The 13,050-nt window shown below is 40.1% G+C and overlaps 1 pseudogene; it reads left to right on the top strand.

The window, feature by feature from the left end:
- Positions 1 to 2,349: 2,349 nt before the first annotated feature.
- Positions 2,350 to 4,399, top strand: LOC146671463 (interferon-induced protein 44-like; annotated as a pseudogene).
- Positions 4,400 to 13,050: the final 8,651 nt, after the last annotated feature.

Here is a 13,050-nt window from a genome sequence, read left to right as displayed (position 1 = left end):
TGTCGAAATCCAGTATGAAAACAATAGAACGGAAGGTGTGTGTGCATAGTGGAAAGTAGATATGCTCCTGGAGAAGTTAGGGGAACTCACACGTTTTATCAGAGTTACTTTTTAACACACACACACACACACACTCTGAGAGCAGAATAAGCAAGGCTGTGATTGTGACTAACTACACAGTGAACTAATTGTCTTTCTTGTTGGTATTGTAACTGAATTTGAGTCAAAGCAGTATAATTGAAAAGGTCTTACCTTCGCCGATGTGGTTCTGGACACAATGACTGCAATGCTGACACGTGAGGCTATTCTGTTAGTTTCCTTACTGCTTTCACTTTCATATTCATCTATTTTTTTTTCAAGTAAGTCATGTGACTTTAAAGAAGCATAGTTTTCTTGTTCACATTACTTATTGAATTACTGACATGCAGGTCAGTGCGCTGTCAAAATAAAAGACGCACACCTGCAACGCGCGTTTGCGTACATACTGTATAACAGGCACTGTTTTTGTCCGCTAGAGTGGGATTTTCACTACATCTCTGTGCTTTCATCATTTGTTTGAAGCCAGTTCACCTCCTTCAACCACTTTTCCGAGAATACGTGCTTCTTTTGCGGTTCGGACTCCTTCTGACATTTATTTGGAGGTGGAGTAGGGGAGACTGGGGATAGTTGTAACGTGGGTCAGTTGTAACACTTCCAATTTCTCCAATCAGGGCTAAGTTTCAAATGATGTGATTCATCCTGTACATGCCCAATTCAGTTCTTCTATCACATGTGAAAAATCAGCACATTTTGTCAAACACAGACAATTTAAGAAGTTTTTTTTATTTTTTATTTTTACTTTATTTCATCTTCTAATAGCATTATCTGCTTTGCAGTTAAACTCATCAAATTAAATTATGTTATTGTATGTCTATGGGGATATATTCTGTGTAGGTCTTTAGTGCTAATGTTTTAGCCGTTGGCTGTAATGTTAGCTAGTTCATGGCTATAGTTGTAACAGCAACAGTCTGGGTTAGTTGTAACAATAATGCAGATGTTACAACTTACCACACTATTAATTTAACTTATATTAAACAAGTTGGGGCAATGACATCAGCAGAGAGATGTTCCCTGGTCACCTTTGGATATGCGGTTAATGCCATTGGCAACACAATTCCTCCACTGTTTGTGTTCCCACGCATACATTATGCAGACCACTGGGTCAGAGATGGACCAGTAGGAAGTATTGATAGTGGAAATAAATCAGAATGGGTGCAAGAAACAGATTTCCTTATCTTTCTGAAGCACTTTTTAAACCACACCAAGGTAAGCCATGAAAAAAAGTAATGGAATGAGCATGAGAGGCTTTGAAAGGACTGAGAGATTTCTGTTTTAAAGTTTTACATTTTATTTTTGTTTAGTTTTTGTGTCTGAAGGAGGGAAAGATTAAAATAAATCTTCAATGACATCAGTATGATGCATGGCCATTGCTTCATTGGCTCATTGTAAATTTCTTGTTGAACTTGGGATCATTGTCGTGTTTCATGATTCAAGCCGCACAAACTTTAGCTGTTGGGTTTCTACCCCCAAGTGCGCTGTGGATGTATTACAGGTGGAGCTATGGGAGGCCCATCTCAGCATAAAAAAAGACTTTCAGCATATTTGGTGTGTTCTAATTACAGATACATTTACATCTATACATGTTATGGGTCTTAAAATTAACTAAGAATCTTTGTTTAAAATATCTCCACAGGAGGAGATGATTGGCTTATTCTGAAAGAAAATCATGTACAGTGTAGACGGTGCTGTGCTCGCCAGTCAGAAGACAAAACAAGACTTGTAAAAATGAAAGTATGTGAACGTATTTCCCATATTTGTAGCTTGCAACACGGTGGCAGTCATTAGTTCCACTTCATGGTCTCAAAAGTTGTCGTTCCTTTTTAGTTCGACAGACACATACAACAGGAAAACGTTAATTAGGTACAAGTTTTCAAGGTAAGGATTATTTTTTATTTTATCAACAAAATGCTTCAACTAAAAGTAAAACTAAAGTGTGCATTCTTCTGCATTCATAAATGCAATCAAGGATGGATGATCATTGTGGCACTATGGGAATATTTTTAGCATGCTAAAACTGTATTACAAACATAATAAATTTAATATATTTTTTCAAAAACACATTTTCCTGTTATTTAATTTTTTAATCAATAAAAATACATTAGTGAATTGCATTTCCCCAGTTTGATTAATATAGCAATGAAAGCATTGGTACTTTCATTGTTCTAATAAATTTTGGGCAAAGAGTGTTATGTTCTAAATGTTTTAATGCATATGTATGGATGGACTATTGTGCTTCTTTTTTTTTTAGCAATGGGAGGACAAAAGTCTCGACCTGTAAACACTCCAACGAGTAAGATAAAACATAACACAATAAAGTCAAACAGATCAGAAAGAATTACATATTTTTAAGAAATGCTTTCTTAAAAAATATTTTCTGTTTTCTTTGTCAATTCTGTGCAATTTTTCAGCTTTAAGTGAAGAATGGAGGAAAATACAGTGGAAGTGAGTGTTTGATCCTGAATGGGCTTTTGTTGCCACGTAAATGTTGTAAATTAATTACTTGCAAAAATCGGTTGCTGTCAGCTGAATTTCCCATTCTCATTGGTGTTCATAGCATAGTCTCACCACTGTATCTGCACCACTATCAGTTTCACTTTCTTGACTTTAACTTCATAAATATTCTTCTTTGAACAGTGGCAAAACCAATGATCTCCAGAGCATAAATAATTACCAGCCTCATAACTCTGAGCTCCAGCACCTCAGAATTCTTCTTCATGGACCCGTTGGTGCCGGCAAGTCCAGCTTCATCAACTCAGTTGATGCTCTTTTACAAGGCAGAATGGCCACAAATGCTTTGGCAGATGGAATTTCTGGAAAGAACTTCACTAAAACAGTATGTTTTAATTCTAGTATGGTTTAGTCAAGATCATGCATTTTGTGCAATTTGTTAAACAAAAGTCATGCAATTTGTAACAAAACTAGTGGACTGAAACTAAACAGCTATAAAGCTGCACGTAGAACCAAGCTCACTTGTTTTTCCACTACAGCACAGTAAAGATTAGCACTTAGAGGTCTTAGGATGTGGTCTGCTCTTGCGTGACAGATGGGGTTTTTTATTTTTTGCTTCTTGAATCTTTGTCTGAAGTTTAGTTTCACTTTACTTTTCTCCATAGTTGTTCTCACAGATATCAGCCTTATACTAAACCAGAAACCAGCTTTGTAGTCTTCAGTGATTAGGTGACCCTGTTATCAGAATCGTTAAAACCTTCTGTTTTACAGTATGAAACTTTCAAAATCCACAAAGGAGGACCAGGAACTTTTTATCCTTTTGCCTTCACTGACATCATGGGCCTTGAGAAGGACACAGGAGTTATGCTGGAAGACATCATACTAGCCATGAATGGGCACGTGAAGGATGGTTACACGGTATCATGAAGTTTAAGGTATTTTTGCAGACACTATTTGATGGTGTATACAATGACACGATTTAATTATGCCTTTAAATAACACATACGGTGTATTTAAAAGTTAGATTTAAAAATCAGAGGAGGAGATACATTTGTTCCAACGGGGATCAAAGTCTGGCAGAGGCATGGACATGTAAACCAGGAGGGGGCAATCCCTCGTTACCCTTGGGAGAAATTACACTGTGCATGTATATACATGTGAAACATTTTTATATACTTGTTTAACTGATTTGATTGTTTTCCAGGTCAGTCCTGAATCTTCATTATCCGAACATGATCATAAGTACAACAAGGAGCCCACTCTAAATGACAAAGTTCATGTTTTAGTGTCTGTGATCGATGCCAACAAAATAAAACTCATGAGTGATGATATAATAAAAAAGATGAGGACTGTCAGACTTGCAGCCAGGGACATGGGTAAGAGCCAAGCGTGGTTATAGGATAAACCCAAAATGAATTAAATAAGCTGACAAACATCACTTCAGCTCTGATATTCTGTGTATTGACAGGAATTCCCCAAATGGCAATTCTCACCAAAATTGATGAAGCCTGTCCAGAAGTTAAAAAAACATATAAGAAATGTGTATAAGAGCACCTGGTTGAAGGAACAGGTACTTTTCTAGCGGTAAATTTTTTAAAACGTTTTAAATTTTCAGTATTTATAAGTATAAGTTTAATTCAAGTAAATTTTAAGTAAAATAAATGCTAACAAAGGTTAAACTGTTGAAATTTAGATGGAGATAGTGAGTGCGACATCAGGTATTCCACTGGACTGCATCTTTCCTGTCAAGAACTACCACTCTGAGATCCAAACAGATGATGACATCGACACACTGATACTGGCTGCTCTGAAGCAGATGATCAACTTTGGAGAGGACTACGTCAACAAATAGAATAGAATAACAGAAAACAGCAAAATAAATAAATAAAACACATAAAACATAAAATTAAAACAGCCCTATGTTAAAACAAAAACAAGATAAAACAGCATCGAATCACCTAAAAACAACTAAAATAAAAAACCAACATCTCACGTGGTGTCAAAGGCCAGGGTAAAGAGGTGGGTTTTCAAGAGTGACTTAAAAACAGATAAAGAACTGGCCTGTCTAATCTCTAAAGGAAGCTCGTTCCACAGTTTGGGAGCTGCTACAGCAAAAGCACGATCTCCTCTAAGTTTACGCCCAGTCCTGGGTATCTTCAGGAGCAGCTGATCAGCTGACCTGAGAGAGCGGGTGGGTGTATAAGGCTGTAGCAGCTCAGAGAGATAAGATGGAGCTAGGCCATGGAGAGCTTTAAAAGTAAATAAAAGAATTTTATGAATTTTAAGAATTTTATGGGATGTGCTCCTGAGCCCACATGGTGAGGACATAGAGGGGGCGACACACTGTCTTACAGACTACCTCAACTTTTGTGTGGACACAGTCGCCCCTGCTAAGACGGTACGGTGTTATCCTAATAACAAACCGTGGGTAACACAGGAAGTCAAAGCTGTCCTCAACATGAAGAAGAAGGCTTTCAGGAGCAAAGTGAAGGAGGAGATGAAGGCAGCACAGCGGGAGGTGAAACGCTGCCTGAGGGAAGCAAAGGACACCTACAGGAGGAAGGTGGAGCAGAAGTTGGAGAGGAACAATATGAGGGAGGTCTGGAATGGTGTGAAAACCATCACAGGCCACAACACCAAGAAAAGCACAGTGGGGGGGACTGTGGAGAAGGCAAACGAACTCAACAACTTCTTCAACAGGTTTGACCAGCCCACAACCCCCCCACCCTCACCTTCACTACAGAGTCCAATCCCCACTCTCCTGCCTCCCTCGCTTCCCCCCCTTCCTGACACCATGACACCCCCCTCCTCCAATCCCTCTCTCAGCAGCAAGACATCTCCCCCCCTCCCCTCTTCCCAAACATCTCCCAGTGTCACAGTGGATCAGGTCAGGAGGCAACTGAGGAAGCTTCGCCCCAGAAAGGCAGCAGGCCCAGACAAGGTGTGTCCTAGGATGCTTAAGGCGTGTGCTGCTGAACTTGGGGAGCCGCTACAACGAGTCTTCAACCTCAGTCTGCGACTGGGGAGAGTGCCCGCCCTATGGAAGACATCCTGCATCGTCCCGGTCCCTAAAAGGAACCGGCCCAATGAGCTGAATGACTTCCGACCGGTGGCACTGACGTCACATCTTATGAAGACTCTAGAGCGGCTCTTCCTCAACCTCCTCCGACCACAGGTACAACATGCCCAGGACCCACTACAGTTTGCATACAAGGCGGGTGTCGGAGTGGAGGATGCCATCCTGTACCTCCTACACAGAGCCCATTCACACCTGGATGGGGGAAAAGGCACGGTCAGGATCCTGTTTCTTGACTTTTCCAGTGCCTTTAATACCATCCGGCCCTGTATGCTTCAGGAAAAACTGAACAGGATGGAGGTGGACCCCTGCCTGGTGGCTTGGATCTCCGACTACCTCACCGACAGACCACAGTATGTCAGGCTGAAGGACATCACATCTGACACAGTGGTCAGCAGCACAGGAGCACCACAGGGAACTGTGCTGTCCCCTCTTCTCTTCACCCTGTACACCTCTGACTTCTGCTACAACTCTGAATTATGCCACATTCAGAAGTTTGCAGACGACACAGCCATCATGGGGTGTATCTGGGATGATCAGGAAGAGGAGTACAGAAGTCTGGTGAGGAACTTGTTGTGGACTTCGGGAGGTCCAGAGAAGGCCCACTGCCGGTTCAGATAGAGGGGGAGGAGGTGGAGGTGGTCAACAAGTACAAGTACCTCGGGCTGTGGGTGGACAATAAACTGGACTGGTCATGCAACACAGAGCACCTGTATAAAAAAGCCCAAAGCCGACTGTACTTCCTCAGGAGGCTGAGGTCTTTTAACATCTGCAGGAAGCTCCTGAGGATGTTTTACCAGTCGGTGGTTGCTGGAGTACTTTTCTATGCTGTGGTGTGCTGGGGGAGCAGCACAGCAAAGAAGGACTCATCCAGGCTGGAGAAACTGATCAGGAAGGCTAGCTCTGTGGTCGGCATGAAGCTGGACACTCTGGTGACAGTGGCAGAGAAAAGGACACTAAAGAAACTGCTGGACATTATGAACAATGCTGGGCATCCTCTGCACACGGCCATAAACAATCAGAAGAGTCTGTTCAGTGACAGGTTGCTTCTCCCAAAGACAAGAACTAACAGACTTAAAAACTCCTTTGTCCCACACGCCATCAAAGTGTTTAACTCCTCTCTGGAGGGGAGAGGGAGGGGAAACAGGAAACAGGAGGACAAAGGAGGGGGGAACAACTAAGCTGTAGTGCCTCTTCACCTCACTGTACAATACCTTGTGCAATACTTTTTGTAAATAGTCAACAGTGCAATAGACTCAATACTTGAAATGTGCAATTCACTTGTATTTTTATTTTTTATTCCTATTTATTCTATTTATCCCCTTTGTATATTTTATTTATATTTGTCTCTGTATTTATATATGTGTGTGTGTGTGTGTGTGTGTGTGTGTGTGTGTGTGTGTGTGTGTGTGTGTGTGTGTGTGTGTGTGTGTATATATATATAACAATTCTGTAACTGTAACTTCGGTCGTTGCTGTGCTTTTTTTGGAAGTCGAATTTCCCAGAGGAACCCACCCGAGGGATTAATAAAGTTCTATCTTATCTTATCTTATCTTATCTTATCTTATCTTATCTTATCTTAAAATGAATCCTAAAAGAAATGGGCAGCCAGTGAAGTGAAGCTAAAACAGGGGAAATGTGCTCAAACTTTCGAGTGCCTGTTAAAAGACGAGCTGCGGCATTTTGCACCCTCTGTAGATGACTAATATATAATGCACTGACCCCAATATAAACATACAACAGAGCAGCATGACGTTGAAGATAAGGACAGGGCATAAACAGGCAATAAGAGTGAGAGAACAAATACACAGAATATACAGTATATACACAGATTACACAGTTTTGAAATTAAAGTGACTGCACTGAAAAAAAGGGACTGGCCATCTCTTGGATTTATGTAAGCATCTTGCATGTATTTAACACAATTGCCACATGTTTTAAAGTTAAATGTAACTACATAGTGTAAAAACTACATGATGTGCAGAAAGGGTGTATTAAGTTGTTCATATCATGTTCAGGTGAAGTAAGTCAATAATATAGCAACGTTAAATCTTGTGAAACCACGCGTGATTTCATCTTGCGGGCTTTGGATCGTGGTTTAAAAAAGGCATCCTTCTCAGTCAAGTCGAGCAGCCAACTCTACGTTTTTTGGTATGTCTTGATTTTTTGAATTAATATTTACCATATTTCAGCCAAATGTACAGGGTGGGCCATTTATATGGATACACCGTAATAACATGGGAATGGTTGGTGATATTAAAGTCCTGTTTGTGGCACATTAGTATATGTGGGGGGGCAAACTCCTCAAGATGGGTGGTGACCATGGTGGCCATTTAGAAGTCGGCCATCTTGGATATTACTTTTGTTTTTTCAATAGGAAGAGGGCCATGTGACACATCAAACTTATTGGTAATGTCACAAGAAAAATAATGGTGTGCTTGGTTTCAACGTAACTTTATTCTTTCACGAGTTATTTACAAGTTTCTGACCACTTATAAAATGTGTTCAATGTGCTGCCCATTGTGTTGGATTGTCAATGCAACCCTCTTCTCCCACTCTTCACACACTGATAGCAACACGGCAGGAGAAATGCCAGCACAGACATCCAGTATCCGTAGTTTCAGGTGCTGCACATCTTGTATCTTCACACCATAGACAATTGCCTTCAGATGACCCCAAAGATAAAGGTCTAAGGTGGTCAGATCAGGAGACCTTGGGGGCCACTCAACTAGCCCACGACGACGACCGTGCATGTGTGCTGTCAGCCGGTGATCGGCTGTGATCAGCTGATCACGGGGCCAGGGTTAAAAGAGAGACGCCACCCACCTGTTCGCCGCTCAGACATCATTCTCTTCGTGTCAGGAGCTCCGAAACTCTGCCGACGTCAGTCTCCGCCTGATTCAGCAACCGTGAGTGATTATCCCTTTCAATCCTTTTTCTCTTCCCGGCTCCGCTCGCTCTCTGTCTGTAACGACAGTTCCGAAGCCACGCTTCGTGCACTGATCGTTACTAGAATAACTGCATGTCTGCTCCAAACCCACCGCTAGCCTTCGCCGCGCTTGGGTCTAGCCAGCACGCCACACGAGCACGCCGAATTACTGTGTGTGACCCGCCCAACCGTGACATGTGCATGCTTGCAGAAGGAAGGTCAAGGCAGGAGCTTTTTTTGAATGCTTTTACAATCAGCTTTCTTTTTCTTTCTTTTTTTCTTTTGACAAGAAGTGTAGCTCATACATTGCGATAAATGTATTCTGCTACATCTGCTAATGAGAGAACATGTTTTTCATCATAAAGACTGTGATATGCAGCATCGTTAAAGTGTCACTTCAGTAATGCTGGACGGCATCGTCTTGAGCCGTCTGTTGTAGTGATTTGACACATTATAAGTAAAATTGAAGCACACAATCCCGTCGCACAACATTAACATTTATTTATATACAAAATAAAAATGCTTTTTTTTTTTTTTTTTAAACAGAAAAGAATTGTAACTTCACAGTCACCGTTTACATGGGTACATAGGGTAAGTCCCCATCCTTATCCCATAGTGATTTGGGTAATTTCTCAGGGCCTTGGAAGGGTGGCCATATCAGGATACATGTTTTAAAAGTGTGCTTAAGTAGGATACATGTTTGAAAAAGGATACATGCTTTTAAAAATGTGGTAAAATGCAGGTTTTACCACATTTTAAGAAAGACAAATCTGGATGCATGTTTGAAAAAAATAAGCAGGGTAGCTGTTTGAAAGATACGGTACAATATGTTTTTTGTTTTTTGAAAAGAATCAGTGTTTCAGAGAAAACATTAGCAGCCTCCTTTGTCACTCTGTGACCAAGCGTAGCTGTCCGATTTTCACCACGTCCAACCTCACCAGATTGTCGTATGCCTCGGCGACGGCGTCAAAAACTTTCCTTACTGATTTCAGTTTGTGCCACCGTGCGGACTTTGACGTCGTCCATTTTGATGTTGCGGGCAATCAGCAGACGTTGAATGGAAGGAATGAAACGAGGGGTGAGGAGTCTTTTTCTGATGCTGTAATAATTGTCAGCGTAAAAGACATCCTCCAACACATCCTCCAGCAGACACTCGTGCTGTCTCTGGCTGGGCTGATCAAACTTACAGCCGCTGCATTCGTCAGTGAGGTACTTGTTGATTACTAGATTGATACACAGCGGTTTTCATGGTATCAAACTGACAATCACCTCTAAACAGGGGGCTTAGTTTATAGGTTTTTTGTTTGTTTGTTTTGTTTTTTATCAGGCACAACCACCAGACTAAGTTTGTAGTCTCACCTACTAATAATATTTTCTTATAGCACAATATTCAGCTTGGTTACTAATTTGACTTTCTTACTTTGAGCACATTTCTCAGGGTTCATACGCCTTTTTCAGGGTCAAATTCTCAAGCAATTTCAAGGTCCCTTTTCAAGCTTTTCCAGCACATTGATGCTTTTTTCCTGTGTGACAAAAAATAGGAGATGTTTGTTTGTTGTTGTTTTTTTTTTTTTTAAAGTTAATTCCCAATTAAACTGTTTTATTGCTAACTACATTGCTGTGTGTATTATTGCTGAAGTCCTAAATGATCACCTTTAAAGTGTTTGTACTAATAACATCATGTACAGTCAGACAGGCATGGAGAACAGCACTGACTGGGAGAGGCTTTGAATAGATCACATTGGTCAATTCAACATATAAGACTTTAAGAAAATTTACAAGTATCTACTTAAAATCTATTGAATTTATCATCCGTCATATTATCACGTACAATTCCAATGTATTTTGTTCATCTGCCTTAAATAAACAGGCAGCCTTAAAGTATGAAATATTCATATACAAATACACATAAATGTGTGTACTGTCTCAGTGGCTGATTGTGCCCCACAGGCCTCAGTGTGAGCTTGAAGACATTTATAATGTTTAAGTAGTTTAATGTGCAGGTGCTGACCAGAAACACATTTTGGTATCACAGAGTGGTACCAATAGTTCTTGTGGTATCACAAGTGGCTATTCTTTGTGACCATATGGATCGGTCCCTCATATTACCATTATTTCACACAAAGGCACCAAGTTAATACTCAAAAAAGTTGCAGCAATACACACAAATATAAACAGTACTTGGTGACAACTTTACTTTTAGCCTTTGACCCTCTGGGGTCCAGGGTATAATTGGCTGTTTTTGACTATATTTCACCTTTGTTATTTTTTTATTTTTTTTGAGATATACAATTTTTATTCGTTATCAAGAATAGCATAAAATATAACAACCAAGAAAGCAAAGGGGACCAAACATTGAGAAAGAGACCCTCATTTCCTCCTAAAATAGCAGCAGTTCTTTCGTGAGGAATAACTTTAAATAATTCTCTGTACCACAACGTCATTTTGTTATTTCGACATACTGTATCAGCACAATTTATCTAAATTCAGACAAAATTTAAAATACGAGTAGAAAGTGATATTTTTGACTGTAAAAACCACAAGCATGTTTAACGAATCATTTTCATAACTTCAAATGCAAATAGAAATTGTACATTTTTTAATAAATTGTACGTTTTGCAACCAACAAAGTTATATGGTGCTATTTACCTAAAAATGCAGCCAAGGCTCAGTTTTTTATATAACTACTTAAAACTACTTTACAGAAGAATCAGCTGTTCTGCATCAGATAAGAAGGCACACAAATTATTTATGCAACTCCAAAAAATAGTTTGTGTCCACTATAACACAGATGAGAACAGCACAGGGATAAACCTGCAGGTCTGACAGCAGGTGTGTCACTCAGCGTTTACACTGCAATCTGTCTTTGGTGGCTTTTTTGCAGCAACTGTGACGTTCACTAGTAGAACTGACACACAAAGCAAAACACGACTACACTACACACTAACTACACAAGACAACACACTAACTTGAGACACGGCAAACGTCACAAACCTCTCACATATCAAAACTCTCTCTCTCTCTTTCACTCACTCTCTCTCCCTCGCCGGTCACTCCTACTTCCCCCTCTTCCCAAACAACCAAATGCCACATGTTGCCATATCATTTTTTGATTGGTTGACATGGTACATTTTTCCACCAATAGGGAAGGAGTGTTTTTTCTTTTTGTTTTTTCACTCACAGGCAAAGCTGTTTGCTAGCGCTCTCCTTAGAAAATAGTTTTTACCGTTTCTTAGTTTTACCGAAAGCGCTTGGAACCATAAGCCAACAACAAACTGTGAGAAATAAACTCGGCTCTGCCTGTGAATCACTCCTTGCTTCTCTTCCTCCTTCATCTCCTCATCTCATATATCACTCTCCACTTGCTGTCCATCTGAGAACAAGGCACAACTTGCTATTGCAATAAACTATTATTTAATATTCCACACCTAATAATTCCTGCACTTAACCTATAATAAAACGATGCCGGAAAAATGTTATAGAAGCAAAACATTCCTGAATACCTCTCCAACATCTGGTACATGTGTTAATGTTACATGTGCTCTTTGTAATCCAGCTGCTGAGGGATCCACTGCCTTTAGTAGCCTCACACAGCTATTTCTGTCACTGTTTCGTCCTCGTGTCCTTACCAGCCATGTCTGGACAATGTTATATAATGAGTAATAATTTTAAAAAATCTATACACACACAAGCAAGTACATATAGTGACATTTTAGACCTTCTTCAGAATACTGTATATACTATGGCCACAAGTTTCCATCATGGTGATGATCCAGAATCCTTCCCTTATTATTTATAACCAGAGCTACAATATACAATATAGATGATTCCATTTGTTTCACTATCCACTGTGCAGGCAGAAAGTTTATTAAATGTTTAAACTGCAGAGATACAAGAATTTTACTGGCGTAAAATAAGCATTTTGTCATATTTAAAATATCAATCTAATATTATCTATTTCCTAATTTATGTTCTTTAAGATACAGCGTGTGTTTTTTAAATATCACAATTTTAATAATCCATAATTATGTGGACATGCATATTACATCGTTTTTAGTGCAATATAATCCCCCCAGAAAGGCAGGAAAAGCCCGCTAACTTACTTTAAAACTAAATATGTTCCCTAAAATGGTGATAGAGCTACAGACATGTGAGTGAAGTTGGCCCCCCCACCTTCTTCAAATCCAACAAAAGTGGTATCAAACGTTTGTGCTGGTTTGTGCTGCTAAAATTGTCATTTGTGCTGCTTCTGTTTTAAAGATATTAATGAAAATGTAAAGGTCAAAAGGTCAACCAGCCCCCCCACATCACCCAAATCAAACAAAACTGATGTCAAACGAAACAAACGAGTGTGTGTGCAACAGCGCGACGAACATTACCTGTCCTTCTATTAACTGCACAAGTAGTGCTGGTCATAGCTGCTGGCTGACTGGTTAAGGCTGCCATGGGTCTGTAGCATGTGAGTGAAGTTGGCCCCCCCACCTTCTTCAAATCCAAC

Source organism: Rhamphochromis longiceps, linkage group LG4 (assembly GCF_057381845.1).
Source record: "Rhamphochromis longiceps isolate RC_006_pf linkage group LG4, R_longiceps_female_GT1.1, whole genome shotgun sequence".
Lineage (NCBI taxonomy): Eukaryota > Metazoa > Chordata > Actinopteri > Cichliformes > Cichlidae > Rhamphochromis > Rhamphochromis longiceps.
Note: the sequence above shows the minus strand (reverse complement) of the source record. Positions and strands in the feature narration are given on the sequence as shown.